Source organism: Pimephales promelas, chromosome 2 (assembly GCF_988280905.1).
Source record: "Pimephales promelas chromosome 2, fPimPro1.hap1.1, whole genome shotgun sequence".
Taxonomy (NCBI): Eukaryota; Metazoa; Chordata; class Actinopteri; order Cypriniformes; family Leuciscidae; genus Pimephales; species Pimephales promelas.
The window spans coordinates 27483619-27502008 of NC_142770.1; the positions used below are offsets into that span (position 1 = coordinate 27483619).

At 47.7% G+C, this 18390-nt stretch overlaps 9 non-coding genes and 1 pseudogene across 9 annotated transcripts; all 10 read right to left on the bottom strand.

The window, feature by feature from the left end:
- Positions 1 to 4942: 4942 nt before the first annotated feature.
- LOC148995995 (U1 spliceosomal RNA) lies at positions 4943 to 5107 on the bottom strand. The gene has a single exon (XR_016150489.1). It is a non-coding gene; the product is annotated as a U1 spliceosomal RNA (small nuclear RNA).
- Positions 5108 to 5445: 338 nt separating this feature from the next.
- LOC148995996 (U2 spliceosomal RNA) lies at positions 5446 to 5636 on the bottom strand. Its single transcript, XR_016148698.1, has one exon. It is a non-coding gene; the product is annotated as a U2 spliceosomal RNA (small nuclear RNA).
- A 1110-nt stretch (positions 5637 to 6746) lies between these two features.
- On the bottom strand, positions 6747 to 6911 carry LOC148995997 (U1 spliceosomal RNA). Its single transcript, XR_016150501.1, has one exon. It is a non-coding gene; the product is annotated as a U1 spliceosomal RNA (small nuclear RNA).
- A 338-nt stretch (positions 6912 to 7249) lies between these two features.
- On the bottom strand, positions 7250 to 7440 carry LOC148995998 (U2 spliceosomal RNA). The gene has a single exon (XR_016148700.1). It is a non-coding gene; the product is annotated as a U2 spliceosomal RNA (small nuclear RNA).
- A 1110-nt stretch (positions 7441 to 8550) lies between these two features.
- On the bottom strand, positions 8551 to 8715 carry LOC148995999 (U1 spliceosomal RNA). Its single transcript, XR_016150513.1, has one exon. It is a non-coding gene; the product is annotated as a U1 spliceosomal RNA (small nuclear RNA).
- A 339-nt stretch (positions 8716 to 9054) lies between these two features.
- Positions 9055 to 9231, bottom strand: LOC148996000 (U2 spliceosomal RNA; annotated as a pseudogene).
- Positions 9232 to 15799: 6568 nt separating this feature from the next.
- Positions 15800 to 15964, bottom strand: LOC148996001 (U1 spliceosomal RNA). The gene has a single exon (XR_016150524.1). It is a non-coding gene; the product is annotated as a U1 spliceosomal RNA (small nuclear RNA).
- A 338-nt stretch (positions 15965 to 16302) lies between these two features.
- Positions 16303 to 16493, bottom strand: LOC148996002 (U2 spliceosomal RNA). Its single transcript, XR_016148701.1, has one exon. It is a non-coding gene; the product is annotated as a U2 spliceosomal RNA (small nuclear RNA).
- A 1110-nt stretch (positions 16494 to 17603) lies between these two features.
- Positions 17604 to 17768, bottom strand: LOC148996003 (U1 spliceosomal RNA). Its single transcript, XR_016150535.1, has one exon. It is a non-coding gene; the product is annotated as a U1 spliceosomal RNA (small nuclear RNA).
- A 338-nt stretch (positions 17769 to 18106) lies between these two features.
- On the bottom strand, positions 18107 to 18297 carry LOC148996004 (U2 spliceosomal RNA). Its single transcript, XR_016148702.1, has one exon. It is a non-coding gene; the product is annotated as a U2 spliceosomal RNA (small nuclear RNA).
- Positions 18298 to 18390: the final 93 nt, after the last annotated feature.

An 18390-nucleotide genomic window follows, 5' to 3' on the forward strand; every position in this document is an offset into this window, starting at 1 on the left:
ACGGCCCGAAGAGCAGGGCCTCGGACTTACTCCTGTTAAGCTTGGCGCCCGAGGCCCGACCGTACCAGTCAGTCAAGTCCATTGCTCTTCGTACTGATAAAAGGTCAGTCGCTAAAAGAGTCACGTCATCCATATATAAAACACAGGTCGCCGTCAGTCCACCAGTTCCTGGGATGTCTAGTCCTTTAATCCATTTATCCCTTCTCAAGATCTGTGCCAGTGGCTCAATACAAGCCACATACAGAAGGGGAGATAAAGGACACCCCTGACGGACACCGCTGTGGATATTTACAGCTTTGGAAAGATGCCCATTTACAAGAAATTTGCTGCTAAAACCCTCATAGAGCAGCCCCACCCAAGCTATAAACCTCTCTGGAAAGCCCATTTTTTGCAGTACCTGAAGGAGGTACTGGTGCGAGACCCGATCAAAGGCTTTTTCGAAATCTAAATTTAGGGCTACAAGCCGGATGTTTCTGTCTCTCGCATAACAGATGGCATCTCTAATCAGAACTAGGCTGTCTGTTATCTTTCTTCTGGGCACAGCGCAAGCTTGATCCGGGTGGATTACGTCCTCTAAAACGGTCGACATACGTGTAGCTAAAATTTTACTGAAAAGTTTGCTATCAAAATTTAAAAGAGTAATAGGTCTCCAATTTTTTAAGTCAGTCCGGTCACCTTTTTTGTAAAGTAAAGAAACTATCCCTATTCTAAAACTGTCCGGAAGTCTGTCAAGGGTCTCAAAGTCCTTAAAAACAGTCAGTAATTCGTGAGCTAAAATGTCCCAAAAGGTAAGATAAAACTCCAGGGGGAGTCCATCTTCCCCTGGGGATTTACCCCTCTTAAAACCTTTCAGTGCTTTTTGAGTTTCTAAAATGGTAAAATCTTGTATTAAAAGCTCATTTGGACTCTTTACTTTCTTGACTAAAAAATTTAAAACTTCCTTTAGAGTGGTGTCATGTACATCTTTTGGACTGTATAACTCTTGGTAGAAATACTCAACCCCTTTTAAAATTTCATCTGTTGTTTTTACATCCCTCCCTTCTACTTTTACACTAGTTATAGCCCCTCCCCTTGTTAATATCTTTTTAAAAAAATACCTAGTACATTTTTCACCTTCTTCTATCTCTCTCTCTTTACTTCTTAAAATAAACCCTTTACTTTGATAACTGGATAAAACTGACATTTCTTTTTTGACCTCTTTCATTTCGTCATTAAAATCAAAACCATTATTAAAAAGATTAAAATATCTTTGTAGTCTTTTTTGCAGCCCCATCATGTATCTCTTTTCCCTATTCTTCTTGTCCCTTCCTACTTTCCTAAAAAACTGTCTTGTCCGGTCCTTTACCATCTCCCACCACTGTGCGCGTGTATCGTAAAAGTCTTGGAGGGTCTGCCATTGGCTGAACTGCTCCCTATATTCCTTTACTACATCCTCATCTTCTAAGAGGGAGCAGTTCAGCTTCCACAGCCCTCCCCCTACCGTCACACCTGTGGGCAGTGAAAGGGTGGAAGACAGCATTAAGTGGTCAGAAAAGAAAAGGGGGGTGACTGTAGCATCGGTTGGCGGGCAGTCTCTTGTAAAAATATAGTCGATGCGAGAGGCTCTGGAGCCATCACTACTGAACCAAGTGTAGCCCTCCTCTCTTTGATGCACATTTTTAAAACAGTCGACTAATTTAAAATCTCTCACTAAGCCCTGCAATAAAACCGTTGTCTTATCTACTTTAAAATCCTCTCCTACCCTCTTCCTATCTTTTTTTGATAAAACACAGTTAAAATCCCCTGCCACCACTAGGGGCGCCCTACCTAACATGTGGGACTGCAAGTCTTCTAAAAGCTCATACCTTTCATTTTTACCTGTAAAACCATACACATTAAGAACATTTAAATCTCTACCTAAAAAATTCAGATTTGCTAAAAGAGCCCGCCCATCCCTCACCACTGTGCTGCCCTTCACCAAGATATGGGGATTTTTTATTAAAATAGCAACACCGTCATTTTTGTTTTGGTTTGATCCGCTCCATATGGAGGGACCAGGGAGCCATAATTCCTCCATCTTTGTGTACCTATTTAAAAAGGGCAAAGCACACTCTTGTATTAAAAACAAATCTGATTTACAAGTATTTAAAAAGGATAAAATGCTCTGTGCTCGTATGGTGGACCTCACACTTCTTACATTGATGGTTGAGATTGTGAGGGTCATGAGCAGTAAGGTAAAAAAGGTATGAGACATTTAAAACAGAAGACAATAAAAGACTACAATAAAATCATTAAAATCATGTGATTTCTTGTGGCAATTGCCTTCCCCTCCTCCCAGATGGACTGGGGTCGGGGAGGCAAATGCTTACCACCTCCGAGGCTGCAGAGGAAACCTCTTGCAGCTCTTTTGGTGATGATGTTCTTAGCTTTACGTGCAAAAAGGACACCTCATTTGGGGATTCTAGGGGCCACACACGCTCCAGATTGTCCAAAAAGGAACTATCTGAGCGATGTGCAGCCCTAGCTTTCTTCTCCTCTGTGTCAAACAGAGGAGATCCCGCAGGCCTTTTTTGCACCTGAGCATTTGGGAGTGAACATTCAGTTTCACTCCCACTGGTTTCTAAAACCGCGTCCGGAACCGTTTCTAATGAAGAATCTGTTTCTTCCTGTATCTCATCTCCTTCCTTATCTTTCACAGTGGTGGTGGCTGTTTGAATGTTTGACTCTGCCCCTGTGGCCGCCCCACTTCCTTCTTCTGCCCCAATCCCTGAGGCTGGCAGGAGAGATGTAATTCCCGCCAAAACCTCAGGGACCGCCTCCTCCTCCCTTTGTTCTTTTGTTTGGTGTGCTTGCGGGGCGGCCATTTTAAGCTTGTTGGCAAAACTTTTAGGGCAGTCTCTGTAGAGATGGGATGATTCTCCACAAAGATTGCACCGCCTGCCATTGGTACAGTTTTCAAAACTGTGACCAATTTCTTTGCACTTCCCACATACTAGTTCTTGGCATGCTTCGGCGAGATGCCCAACTCTTCCACATTTTCTACACAGCTTAGGCATTCCTTGATAGTGTATGTAGCCTCTGTTTTCTCCCAGCACAATCATAGAAGGCAGATGTTTCAGGCCCTGGTAGCCCCCAGCGTCTTCCCATTGTTTAATGGGAATCCACCAGGAGCAATTCCAAATGCCATCCTCATCTAGCACTTTGACAGGCTGACTTCTAACAGTGCAAAATCTACCCAGCCAGACACAAATATCATCTCCAGTCACTGTTTCATTAAACATCCTAACAATCACTGTTTTAAGAGTGTTATCAGAAAGTTTCTCCACAGTGAACATGGAGAACTGGGCCTTAACATTTTCAAACCGTTGCCAAAAATCATTTAGCAGGGAAGCAGCCTTAAAGCTAACATCAAATCCTTTGTTCAGGGGCAGAGTCATCAAACAATTCAAGTCCTCGGGCTTAAAATGTAAGGTCTTTTGGATCAGCTTCCTGGAAAAGTCCATGCGGGACATACCCAGGAGCTTCCCCTCGACCTCTCTAAATAAAAACCGCACGCTGTGGTGCCTCCGCACACCGGCACGAGCTGCCGACATGGTGGAGGCACCAACAGCCTAAAACTTTAAAAACCCAATAAATATTAAATAAATAAATAAATAGACAATAAATAAATAAATAGATAATATGGTCTTACCTTAAAACTGAGAAGGAGTAAAATCAGCTGGTTCAATCTACCTCTCGAGAGATGTGTGGCTCGGGATACCAGAAGATCTCGAGCCAAGAACCTCCAAGAGGCGATCGCAGTCTGAACCGTTTGACAAGATACTTGATCTTAGCCAAAAGGCCGAGAAGCGATGACGCAGCGACGCCGAGGCGGGGGAGCCGGCAAAGGCCACGCCCACCTGGGCCGCGGCGAGAGGGTCTAAGGTCGCCGGCAAACAAGCTCAGCTCAGATTGGTTGACACCGAAAATGGATCACAACAGAGTGCACAGCACGACACTCTGGAGTGCAACCTGGGATTTTGGATCATCAACATTCCGCCTTAAAAGTGAGCGGGCAGACCAAAGCGTCCGTGGTAGAGACTTGAAACTCTGAGGGATGGTAGGACCGGCCCGGTACTACAACCTCACCAAGGCTCGCCCCGATCGGCCCCAAGGTGGCGCTGCAGCGATCAAAAGTACGAAATGGCTCGTAACTCCTCGACCGTCGGTCGCAGACCCAAGTGTCTTACATCACCGGAATCCTTGGCTCGAGCCGAACAAGATGCATGCCTCGGATTGGGTGGTCGCGCTGGCGAGATTTTCGGGTATTTTGGATTTTCTGAAAAACCTACTTTTGCACACTAGTCCTAGGTTTTTTGCCCGATCTGACCCAAACCGGTGCAGAAAGATTCTCTGGAGTCTGACTGCCAACAGGGATCGGGAAACAGTTGGAATTTCCATCCACGTTGGCGACGGTACGCCAAAACGTTGGGGGTGGGCGAGGCGGGCTTTACTTAAACGGCTATAACTCTCCAACGGAATGAGACAATTGCACCCAACTCGGTACACCTGTGTACGGGCTCAGCCCGTGGTCACGTGAAGAGGAATGCGGCGACTGGCCACTTGGTGGCGCTGTAAACAGAAAAAAACACAACATGGGTGGCTGAATATCACGTGACGTTTCACACGTGCACAATGTTTTCATACCACATGATAGAACTCCTCATTCCGAACAACTTTGCCTCCAGGACAACTGCTGTGAACTAAGTCGTCCGTCAAATATTGGAGACTATTTGAAGAATTGAGGAGAAAAAAGAAAACCCTCCTCACACAGACCGGTCCTAGACTGTTTCGTATCTCTCGAGCAACCGCCGCAGTTCAACTCTCTGGACTGCCTCTGGATATTGAAGAAGTGGAGAAAAAAAACAAAACAAAAGAACCTCAAGTGGAGCTTTAACAATCTGCCCTTTTAACCAGTGTTGTCCAGGGGAGAGCGCGAACGCAGTCCCCCACTACCATAAATTATGCAGTCGAGATTCCCACATTTGGGGAATTCGCAGGGGTCAGCACAACCCAGAGTGCAATGGCCGAGCCTCGCCCTGGGTGAACCACCTTCCTGATCATGGTGTCTCCCCTGCCAGGTAAGTATGAATTCCCAGGCCTTCAGTCAGAAGCACCCTGCCCCTCTCCCCAATCCTCACCAGCGGTTTGCCAGTCAAAAAAGGGGCTTTTTTTTTTTTTTTTTTTTTTGCACGCTCCGCATCCGGCTCCATGAGCCATAAATGTACATAATGCGCCGTCCCCGAATAGTGGACGGATCAGATGTTAAACTGACAGAGGAACAGGGGTTCCTTTTTGTCTTGTTTTTACACCACAATTCTACCCAGGCTAGTATAGCACATGATCACCTACAACACCCACTCACACTAGCTCCATTATCACCTTCTGCCACACAAGACCACTACATTTCTTTCATTGAACACTTTAGGAGGGTGCACCGTTCCCAGAAGTACTGCAATACCGGGTCGATGCGTGGAGTGGACGGAGCAAGCCCCTATGCCATCTCCCAGGACCAAAAATCAATTTAATATGTGGTGCCCGGGTAGGGCACGTATCAGATATTAAACTGATAAGAACAGATACTACACTTGATCTTAGCCAAAAGGCCGAGAAGCGATGACGCAGCGACGCCGAGGCGGGGGAGCCGGCAAAGGCCACGCCCACCTGGGCCGCGGCGAGAGGGTCTAAGGTCGCCGGCAAACAAGCTCAGCTCAGATTGGTTGACACCGAAAATGGATCACAACAGAGTGCACAGCACGACACTCTGGAGTGCAACCTGGGATTTTGGATCATCAACATTCCGCCTTAAAAGTGAGCGGGCAGACCAAAGCGTCCGTGGTAGAGACTTGAAACTCTGAGGGATGGTAGGACCGGCCCGGTACTACAACCTCACCAAGGCTCGCCCCGATCGGCCCCAAGGTGGCGCTGCAGCGATCAAAAGTACGAAATGGCTCGTAACTCCTCGACCGTCGGTCGCAGACCCAAGTGTCTTACATCACCGGAATCCTTGGCTCGAGCCGAACAAGATGCATGCCTCGGATTGGGTGGTCGCGCTGGCGAGATTTTCGGGTATTTTGGATTTTCTGAAAAACCTACTTTTGCACACTAGTCCTAGGTTTTTTGCCCGATCTGACCCAAACCGGTGCAGAAAGATTCTCTGGAGTCTGACTGCCAACAGGGATCGGGAAACAGTTGGAATTTCCATCCACGTTGGCGACGGTACGCCAAAACGTTGGGGGTGGGCGAGGCGGGCTTTACTTAAACGGCTATAACTCTCCAACGGAATGAGACAATTGCACCCAACTCGGTACACCTGTGTACGGGCTCAGCCCGTGGTCACGTGAAGAGGAATGCGGCGACTGGCCACTTGGTGGCGCTGTAAACAGAAAAAAACACAACATGGGTGGCTGAATATCACGTGACGTTTCACACGTGCACAATGTTTTCATACCACATGATAGAACTCCTCATTCCGAACAACTTTGCCTCCAGGACAACTGCTGTGAACTAAGTCGTCCGTCAAATATTGGAGACTATTTGAAGAATTGAGGAGAAAAAAGAAAACCCTCCTCACACAGACCGGTCCTAGACTGTTTCGTATCTCTCGAGCAACCGCCGCAGTTCAACTCTCTGGACTGCCTCTGGATATTGAAGAAGTGGAGAAAAAAAACAAAACAAAAGAACCTCAAGTGGAGCTTTAACAATCTGCCCTTTTAACCAGTGTTGTCCAGGGGAGAGCGCGAACGCAGTCCCCCACTACCATAAATTATGCAGTCGAGATTCCCACATTTGGGGAATTCGCAGGGGTCAGCACAACCCAGAGTGCAATGGCCGAGCCTCGCCCTGGGTGAACCACCTTCCTGATCATGGTGTCTCCCCTGCCAGGTAAGTATGAATTCCCAGGCCTTCAGTCAGAAGCACCCTGCCCCTCTCCCCAATCCTCACCAGCGGTTTGCCAGTCAAAAAAGGGGCTTTTTTTTTTTTTTTTTTTTTTGCACGCTCCGCATCCGGCTCCATGAGCCATAAATGTACATAATGCGCCGTCCCCGAATAGTGGACGGATCAGATGTTAAACTGACAGAGGAACAGGGGTTCCTTTTTGTCTTGTTTTTACACCACAATTCTACCCAGGCTAGTATAGCACATGATCACCTACAACACCCACTCACACTAGCTCCATTATCACCTTCTGCCACACAAGACCACTACATTTCTTTCATTGAACACTTTAGGAGGGTGCACCGTTCCCAGAAGTACTGCAATACCGGGTCGATGCGTGGAGTGGACGGAGCAAGCCCCTATGCCATCTCCCAGGACCAAAAATCAATTTAATATGTGGTGCCCGGGTAGGGCACGTATCAGATATTAAACTGATAAGAACAGATACTACACTTGATCTTAGCCAAAAGGCCGAGAAGCGATGACGCAGCGACGCCGAGGCGGGGGAGCCGGCAAAGGCCACGCCCACCTGGGCCGCGGCGAGAGGGTCTAAGGTCGCCGGCAAACAAGCTCAGCTCAGATTGGTTGACACCGAAAATGGATCACAACAGAGTGCACAGCACGACACTCTGGAGTGCAACCTGGGATTTTGGATCATCAACATTCCGCCTTAAAAGTGAGCGGGCAGACCAAAGCGTCCGTGGTAGAGACTTGAAACTCTGAGGGATGGTAGGACCGGCCCGGTACTACAACCTCACCAAGGCTCGCCCCGATCGGCCCCAAGGTGGCGCTGCAGCGATCAAAAGTACGAAATGGCTCGTAACTCCTCGACCGTCGGTCGCAGACCCAAGTGTCTTACATCACCGGAATCCTTGGCTCGAGCCGAACAAGATGCATGCCTCGGATTGGGTGGTCGCGCTGGCGAGATTTTCGGGTATTTTGGATTTTCTGAAAAACCTACTTTTGCACACTAGTCCTAGGTTTTTTGCCCGATCTGACCCAAACCGGTGCAGAAAGATTCTCTGGAGTCTGACTGCCAACAGGGATCGGGAAACAGTTGGAATTTCCATCCACGTTGGCGACGGTACGCCAAAACGTTGGGGGTGGGCGAGGCGGGCTTTACTTAAACGGCTATAACTCTCCAACGGAATGAGACAATTGCACCCAACTCGGTACACCTGTGTACGGGCTCAGCCCGTGGTCACGTGAAGAGGAATGCGGCGACTGGCCACTTGGTGGCGCTGTAAACAGAAAAAAACACAACATGGGTGGCTGAATATCACGTGACGTTTCACACGTGCACAATGTTTTCATACCACATGATAGAACTCCTCATTCCGAACAACTTTGCCTCCAGGACAACTGCTGTGAACTAAGTCGTCCGTCAAATATTGGAGACTATTTGAAGAATTGAGGAGAAAAAAGAAAACCCTCCTCACACAGACCGGTCCTAGACTGTTTCGTATCTCTCGAGCAACCGCCGCAGTTCAACTCTCTGGACTGCCTCTGGATATTGAAGAAGTGGAGAAAAAAAACAAAACAAAAGAACCTCAAGTGGAGCTTTAACAATCTGCCCTTTTAACCAGTGTTGTCCAGGGGAGAGCGCGAACGCAGTCCCCCACTACCATAAATTATGCAGTCGAGATTCCCACATTTGGGGAATTCGCAGGGGTCAGCACAACCCAGAGTGCAATGGCCGAGCCTCGCCCTGGGTGAACCACCTTCCTGATCATGGTGTCTCCCCTGCCAGGTAAGTATGAATTCCCAGGCCTTCAGTCAGAAGCACCCTGCCCCTCTCCCCAATCCTCACCAGCGGTTTGCCAGTCAAAAAAGGGGCTTTTTTTTTTTTTTTTTTTTTTTGCACGCTCCGCATCCGGCTCCATGAGCCATAAATGTACATAATGCGCCGTCCCCGAATAGTGGACGGATCAGATGTTAAACTGACAGAGGAACAGGGGTTCCTTTTTGTCTTGTTTTTACACCACAATTCTACCCAGGCTAGTATAGCACATGATCACCTACAACACCCACTCACACTAGCTCCATTATCACCTTCTGCCACACAAGACCACTACATTTCTTTCATTGAACACTTTAGGAGGGTGCACCGTTCCCAGAAGTACTGCAATACCGGGTCGATGCGTGGAGTGGACGGAGCAAGCCCCTATGCCATCTCCCAGGACCAAAAATCAATTTAATATGTGGTGCCCGGGTAGGGCACGTATCAGATATTAAACTGATAAGAACAGATTTTTTTTTCTTTCGAAAAGTTTTATTGTCACAGTGTCATTCCATTATTTCCATTTGCATGTACATTTTTTTTCTTTTAGATCACATTTTTACACATATTAAAAGGGATACATTATTAACGGTTAAAAGTTTCTTGTGTTTGTGTGTTGTGTAAAAAGTCCATGTATGTTTTAAAAGAAAGGTAAATGGTTTAAATAATAGGAATAAAACAATAAAACATGTCAGATAAAAAACAATAAAACAATAAATTATGCCACATAAAACATCTCTTGTACAGGATCGAGGGTGAGTCCCTATCAAGAATGTCCATTCACTCCAGGTCTCCAGAACAGGCCCCAGACTCCTCGCTTCCAGCGCCCAGCGGAGATCCCCTCTCCTCCGGCCCGCTGGCCCGCTGTTCCCGTAGCCAGAGTGGTGAGGGTGCATCTACGGGCAGCCAGGTACGGTGGCGGCCGGGACCCTCTCCGTGTGACCCCGGCCCCCCCATCCGAATAACGACGTGCGGCCCACCCTGCAGCGTTGATCTTATTCTTTGCTCGCACGCGTGGAGGGGGACCGTCACGCGTTTCCCCACCAGCAGGTTTCTGGTGGCCCAGATGGCATCCTTTATATGGTTGAGGGTGAGCCAGAGCGAGGCAAACGTTGGTGGTGTCAACTCCTTCAAGCCCTGACCCACCCCCAGGATGGCGAGCTTGTAGTCCACCTGGGCCCGACCCGCCGGCAGGCACGGGAAAAACAGGGGGCCGGTCTTGGCCCACAGGTCCCGCGCAACGCCGCACTCCCAGAGCAGATGTTGGACGGTCTCCGGGGAACCACATCCGGACCGTGGGCAGGTGGGGTTTTTGGCCATGCCTCTGGAGTGCATGACCGCCCTGACCGGGAGGATCTCATGAGCCACCATCCACGACAAGTCCTTGAGCCTGTTCTGGAGAGCTGGGTGGGCTGCGTTCCTCCAAACGTCTTTGGCCTCACCTAGTGTGAGGCCTGGAACTGGACTCACCGATTCTCGATCCTGCACAAGAGAGACAAGAGACTTGTGGTTAGTTAAAATAGTGGCATCATTTGTTTCTAAAAGGTATTTCTTTAAAAATGTCTTAATAAAAAGGTGTTCTTTTGACAAATTAAAAGACACTGGGCTTTTAAGATCAATGGGTAAAATTTTCAAGCTTCTTAGGTATGACCCCATCCAGAATCGGGTCATGGCTGCTGTCTTGTGTTCTCTGGATGGGGTCAGTGCATACTGGATGTGGAGGGCGGCAAAGCGGCTGCCTAAAAACAGGTGGGGGTCTGGGAGGCCTTTCCCGCCATTCTCTTTTTTCTTTTTGACAACCTCCCTCTTGAGTCTTTCCCACTTGGACCCCCACAGGAAATAAAATACCGCCCTCTCCAACTTGGCTAGGAATCGTCTTGGGGGACTAAAAACAGAACAGACAAGTAAAATCAGTGGTAAAATCACAGCTTTAAAAATTAAAATCTTGCCTTCTAGCGTCAGTTGTCTTAGTCCCCAAAAGCCCAGTCTTTGCCTAACTTTCCCTAACATGTCAGTCCAGTTTCCTTGTCCTCCACCCTCCCTGTCAAATTTCACACCTAAAATTTTCAAATCATTTTCTTTAAAATCCAAATCTAGTCCTCCTGTGTCCATGTCGCCCCACGGCCCGAAGAGCAGGGCCTCGGACTTACTCCTGTTAAGCTTGGCGCCCGAGGCCCGACCGTACCAGTCAGTCAAGTCCATTGCTCTTCGTACTGATAAAAGGTCAGTCGCTAAAAGAGTCACGTCATCCATATATAAAACACAGGTCGCCGTCAGTCCACCAGTTCCTGGGATGTCTAGTCCTTTAATCCATTTATCCCTTCTCAAGATCTGTGCCAGTGGCTCAATACAAGCCACATACAGAAGGGGAGATAAAGGACACCCCTGACGGACACCGCTGTGGATATTTACAGCTTTGGAAAGATGCCCATTTACAAGAAATTTGCTGCTAAAACCCTCATAGAGCAGCCCCACCCAAGCTATAAACCTCTCTGGAAAGCCCATTTTTTGCAGTACCTGAAGGAGGTACTGGTGCGAGACCCGATCAAAGGCTTTTTCGAAATCTAAATTTAGGGCTACAAGCCGGATGTTTCTGTCTCTCGCATAACAGATGGCATCTCTAATCAGAACTAGGCTGTCTGTTATCTTTCTTCTGGGCACAGCGCAAGCTTGATCCGGGTGGATTACGTCCTCTAAAACGGTCGACATACGTGTAGCTAAAATTTTACTGAAAAGTTTGCTATCAAAATTTAAAAGAGTAATAGGTCTCCAATTTTTTAAGTCAGTCCGGTCACCTTTTTTGTAAAGTAAAGAAACTATCCCTATTCTAAAACTGTCCGGAAGTCTGTCAAGGGTCTCAAAGTCCTTAAAAACAGTCAGTAATTCGTGAGCTAAAATGTCCCAAAAGGTAAGATAAAACTCCAGGGGGAGTCCATCTTCCCCTGGGGATTTACCCCTCTTAAAACCTTTCAGTGCTTTTTGAGTTTCTAAAATGGTAAAATCTTGTATTAAAAGCTCATTTGGACTCTTTACTTTCTTGACTAAAAAATTTAAAACTTCCTTTAGAGTGGTGTCATGTACATCTTTTGGACTGTATAACTCTTGGTAGAAATACTCAACCCCTTTTAAAATTTCATCTGTTGTTTTTACATCCCTCCCTTCTACTTTTACACTAGTTATAGCCCCTCCCCTTGTTAATATCTTTTTAAAAAAATACCTAGTACATTTTTCACCTTCTTCTATCTCTCTCTCTTTACTTCTTAAAATAAACCCTTTACTTTGATAACTGGATAAAACTGACATTTCTTTTTTGACCTCTTTCATTTCGTCATTAAAATCAAAACCATTATTAAAAAGATTAAAATATCTTTGTAGTCTTTTTTGCAGCCCCATCATGTATCTCTTTTCCCTATTCTTCTTGTCCCTTCCTACTTTCCTAAAAAACTGTCTTGTCCGGTCCTTTACCATCTCCCACCACTGTGCGCGTGTATCGTAAAAGTCTTGGAGGGTCTGCCATTGGCTGAACTGCTCCCTATATTCCTTTACTACATCCTCATCTTCTAAGAGGGAGCAGTTCAGCTTCCACAGCCCTCCCCCTACCGTCACACCTGTGGGCAGTGAAAGGGTGGAAGACAGCATTAAGTGGTCAGAAAAGAAAAGGGGGGTGACTGTAGCATCGGTTGGCGGGCAGTCTCTTGTAAAAATATAGTCGATGCGAGAGGCTCTGGAGCCATCACTACTGAACCAAGTGTAGCCCTCCTCTCTTTGATGCACATTTTTAAAACAGTCGACTAATTTAAAATCTCTCACTAAGCCCTGCAATAAAACCGTTGTCTTATCTACTTTAAAATCCTCTCCTACCCTCTTCCTATCTTTTTTTGATAAAACACAGTTAAAATCCCCTGCCACCACTAGGGGCGCCCTACCTAACATGTGGGACTGCAAGTCTTCTAAAAGCTCATACCTTTCATTTTTACCTGTAAAACCATACACATTAAGAACATTTAAATCTCTACCTAAAAAATTCAGATTTGCTAAAAGAGCCCGCCCATCCCTCACCACTGTGCTGCCCTTCACCAAGATATGGGGATTTTTTATTAAAATAGCAACACCGTCATTTTTGTTTTGGTTTGATCCGCTCCATATGGAGGGACCAGGGAGCCATAATTCCTCCATCTTTGTGTACCTATTTAAAAAGGGCAAAGCACACTCTTGTATTAAAAACAAATCTGATTTACAAGTATTTAAAAAGGATAAAATGCTCTGTGCTCGTATGGTGGACCTCACACTTCTTACATTGATGGTTGAGATTGTGAGGGTCATGAGCAGTAAGGTAAAAAAGGTATGAGACATTTAAAACAGAAGACAATAAAAGACTACAATAAAATCATTAAAATCATGTGATTTCTTGTGGCAATTGCCTTCCCCTCCTCCCAGATGGACTGGGGTCGGGGAGGCAAATGCTTACCACCTCCGAGGCTGCAGAGGAAACCTCTTGCAGCTCTTTTGGTGATGATGTTCTTAGCTTTACGTGCAAAAAGGACACCTCATTTGGGGATTCTAGGGGCCACACACGCTCCAGATTGTCCAAAAAGGAACTATCTGAGCGATGTGCAGCCCTAGCTTTCTTCTCCTCTGTGTCAAACAGAGGAGATCCCGCAGGCCTTTTTTGCACCTGAGCATTTGGGAGTGAACATTCAGTTTCACTCCCACTGGTTTCTAAAACCGCGTCCGGAACCGTTTCTAATGAAGAATCTGTTTCTTCCTGTATCTCATCTCCTTCCTTATCTTTCACAGTGGTGGTGGCTGTTTGAATGTTTGACTCTGCCCCTGTGGCCGCCCCACTTCCTTCTTCTGCCCCAATCCCTGAGGCTGGCAGGAGAGATGTAATTCCCGCCAAAACCTCAGGGACCGCCTCCTCCTCCCTTTGTTCTTTTGTTTGGTGTGCTTGCGGGGCGGCCATTTTAAGCTTGTTGGCAAAACTTTTAGGGCAGTCTCTGTAGAGATGGGATGATTCTCCACAAAGATTGCACCGCCTGCCATTGGTACAGTTTTCAAAACTGTGACCAATTTCTTTGCACTTCCCACATACTAGTTCTTGGCATGCTTCGGCGAGATGCCCAACTCTTCCACATTTTCTACACAGCTTAGGCATTCCTTGATAGTGTATGTAGCCTCTGTTTTCTCCCAGCACAATCATAGAAGGCAGATGTTTCAGGCCCTGGTAGCCCCCAGCGTCTTCCCATTGTTTAATGGGAATCCACCAGGAGCAATTCCAAATGCCATCCTCATCTAGCACTTTGACAGGCTGACTTCTAACAGTGCAAAATCTACCCAGCCAGACACAAATATCATCTCCAGTCACTGTTTCATTAAACATCCTAACAATCACTGTTTTAAGAGTGTTATCAGAAAGTTTCTCCACAGTGAACATGGAGAACTGGGCCTTAACATTTTCAAACCGTTGCCAAAAATCATTTAGCAGGGAAGCAGCCTTAAAGCTAACATCAAATCCTTTGTTCAGGGGCAGAGTCATCAAACAATTCAAGTCCTCGGGCTTAAAATGTAAGGTCTTTTGGATCAGCTTCCTGGAAAAGTCCATGCGGGACATACCCAGGAGCTTCCCCTCGACCTCTCTAAATAAAAACCGCACGCTGTGGTGCCTCCGCACACCGGCACGAGCTGCCGACATGGTGGAGGCACCAACAGCCTAAAACTTTAAAAACCCAATAAATATTAAATAAATAAATAAATAGACAATAAATAAATAAATAGATAATATGGTCTTACCTTAAAACTGAGAAGGAGTAAAATCAGCTGGTTCAATCTACCTCTCGAGAGATGTGTGGCTCGGGATACCAGAAGATCTCGAGCCAAGAACCTCCAAGAGGCGATCGCAGTCTGAACCGTTTGACAAGATACTTGATCTTAGCCAAAAGGCCGAGAAGCGATGACGCAGCGACGCCGAGGCGGGGGAGCCGGCAAAGGCCACGCCCACCTGGGCCGCGGCGAGAGGGTCTAAGGTCGCCGGCAAACAAGCTCAGCTCAGATTGGTTGACACCGAAAATGGATCACAACAGAGTGCACAGCACGACACTCTGGAGTGCAACCTGGGATTTTGGATCATCAACATTCCGCCTTAAAAGTGAGCGGGCAGACCAAAGCGTCCGTGGTAGAGACTTGAAACTCTGAGGGATGGTAGGACCGGCCCGGTACTACAACCTCACCAAGGCTCGCCCCGATCGGCCCCAAGGTGGCGCTGCAGCGATCAAAAGTACGAAATGGCTCGTAACTCCTCGACCGTCGGTCGCAGACCCAAGTGTCTTACATCACCGGAATCCTTGGCTCGAGCCGAACAAGATGCATGCCTCGGATTGGGTGGTCGCGCTGGCGAGATTTTCGGGTATTTTGGATTTTCTGAAAAACCTACTTTTGCACACTAGTCCTAGGTTTTTTGCCCGATCTGACCCAAACCGGTGCAGAAAGATTCTCTGGAGTCTGACTGCCAACAGGGATCGGGAAACAGTTGGAATTTCCATCCACGTTGGCGACGGTACGCCAAAACGTTGGGGGTGGGCGAGGCGGGCTTTACTTAAACGGCTATAACTCTCCAACGGAATGAGACAATTGCACCCAACTCGGTACACCTGTGTACGGGCTCAGCCCGTGGTCACGTGAAGAGGAATGCGGCGACTGGCCACTTGGTGGCGCTGTAAACAGAAAAAAACACAACATGGGTGGCTGAATATCACGTGACGTTTCACACGTGCACAATGTTTTCATACCACATGATAGAACTCCTCATTCCGAACAACTTTGCCTCCAGGACAACTGCTGTGAACTAAGTCGTCCGTCAAATATTGGAGACTATTTGAAGAATTGAGGAGAAAAAAGAAAACCCTCCTCACACAGACCGGTCCTAGACTGTTTCGTATCTCTCGAGCAACCGCCGCAGTTCAACTCTCTGGACTGCCTCTGGATATTGAAGAAGTGGAGAAAAAAAACAAAACAAAAGAACCTCAAGTGGAGCTTTAACAATCTGCCCTTTTAACCAGTGTTGTCCAGGGGAGAGCGCGAACGCAGTCCCCCACTACCATAAATTATGCAGTCGAGATTCCCACATTTGGGGAATTCGCAGGGGTCAGCACAACCCAGAGTGCAATGGCCGAGCCTCGCCCTGGGTGAACCACCTTCCTGATCATGGTGTCTCCCCTGCCAGGTAAGTATGAATTCCCAGGCCTTCAGTCAGAAGCACCCTGCCCCTCTCCCCAATCCTCACCAGCGGTTTGCCAGTCAAAAAAGGGGCTTTTTTTTTTTTTTTTTTTTTTGCACGCTCCGCATCCGGCTCCATGAGCCATAAATGTACATAATGCGCCGTCCCCGAATAGTGGACGGATCAGATGTTAAACTGACAGAGGAACAGGGGTTCCTTTTTGTCTTGTTTTTACACCACAATTCTACCCAGGCTAGTATAGCACATGATCACCTACAACACCCACTCACACTAGCTCCATTATCACCTTCTGCCACACAAGACCACTACATTTCTTTCATTGAACACTTTAGGAGGGTGCACCGTTCCCAGAAGTACTGCAATACCGGGTCGATGCGTGGAGTGGACGGAGCAAGCCCCTATGCCATCTCCCAGGACCAAAAATCAATTTAATATGTGGTGCCCGGGTAGGGCACGTATCAGATATTAAACTGATAAGAACAGATACTACACTTGATCTTAGCCAAAAGGCCGAGAAGCGATGACGCAGCGACGCCGAGGCGGGGGAGCCGGCAAAGGCCACGCCCACCTGGGCCGCGGCGAGAGGGTCTAAGGTCGCCGGCAAACAAGCTCAGCTCAGATTGGTTGACACCGAAAATGGATCACAACAGAGTGCACAGCACGACACTCTGGAGTGCAACCTGGGATTTTGGATCATCAACATTCCGCCTTAAAAGTGAGCGGGCAGACCAAAGCGTCCGTGGTAGAGACTTGAAACTCTGAGGGATGGTAGGACCGGCCCGGTACTACAACCTCACCAAGGCTCGCCCCGATCGGCCCCAAGGTGGCGCTGCAGCGATCAAAAGTACGAAATGGCTCGTAACTCCTCGACCGTCGGTCGCAGACCCAAGTGTCTTACATCACCGGAATCCTTGGCTCGAGCCGAACAAGATGCATGCCTCGGATTGGGTGGTCGCGCTGGCGAGATTTTCGGGTATTTTGGATTTTCTGAAAAACCTACTTTTGCACACTAGTCCTAGGTTTTTTGCCCGATCTGACCCAAACCGGTGCAGAAAGATTCTCTGGAGTCTGACTGCCAACAGGGATCGGGAAACAGTTGGAATTTCCATCCACGTTGGCGACGGTACGCCAAAACGTTGGGGGTGGGCGAGGCGGGCTTTACTTAAACGGCTATAACTCTCCAACGGAATGAGACAATTGCACCCAACTCGGTACACCTGTGTACGGGCTCAGCCCGTGGTCACGTGAAGAGGAATGCGGCGACTGGCCACTTGGTGGCGCTGTAAACAGAAAAAAACACAACATGGGTGGCTGAATATCACGTGACGTTTCACACGTGCACAATGTTTTCATACCACATGATAGAACTCCTCATTCCGAACAACTTTGCCTCCAGGACAACTGCTGTGAACTAAGTCGTCCGTCAAATATTGGAGACTATTTGAAGAATTGAGGAGAAAAAAGAAAACCCTCCTCACACAGACCGGTCCTAGACTGTTTCGTATCTCTCGAGCAACCGCCGCAGTTCAACTCTCTGGACTGCCTCTGGATATTGAAGAAGTGGAGAAAAAAAACAAAACAAAAGAACCTCAAGTGGAGCTTTAACAATCTGCCCTTTTAACCAGTGTTGTCCAGGGGAGAGCGCGAACGCAGTCCCCCACTACCATAAATTATGCAGTCGAGATTCCCACATTTGGGGAATTCGCAGGGGTCAGCACAACCCAGAGTGCAATGGCCGAGCCTCGCCCTGGGTGAACCACCTTCCTGATCATGGTGTCTCCCCTGCCAGGTAAGTATGAATTCCCAGGCCTTCAGTCAGAAGCACCCTGCCCCTCTCCCCAATCCTCACCAGCGGTTTGCCAGTCAAAAAAGGGGCTTTTTTTTTTTTTTTTTTTTTTGCACGCTCCGCATCCGGCTCCATGAGCCATAAATGTACATAATGCGCCGTCCCCGAATAGTGGACGGATCAGATGTTAAACTGACAGAGGAACAGGGGTTCCTTTTTGTCTTGTTTTTACACCACAATTCTACCCAGGCTAGTATAGCACATGATCACCTACAACACCCACTCACACTAGCTCCATTATCACCTTCTGCCACACAAGACCACTACATTTCTTTCATTGAACACTTTAGGAGGGTGCACCGTTCCCAGAAGTACTGCAATACCGGGTCGATGCGTGGAGTGGACGGAGCAAGCCCCTATGCCATCTCCCAGGACCAAAAATCAATTTAATATGTGGTGCCCGGGTAGGGCACGTATCAGATATTAAACTGATAAGAACAGATACTACACTTGATCTTAGCCAAAAGGCCGAGAAGCGATGACGCAGCGACGCCGAGGCGGGGGAGCCGGCAAAGGCCACGCCCACCTGGGCCGCGGCGAGAGGGTCTAAGGTCGCCGGCAAACAAGCTCAGC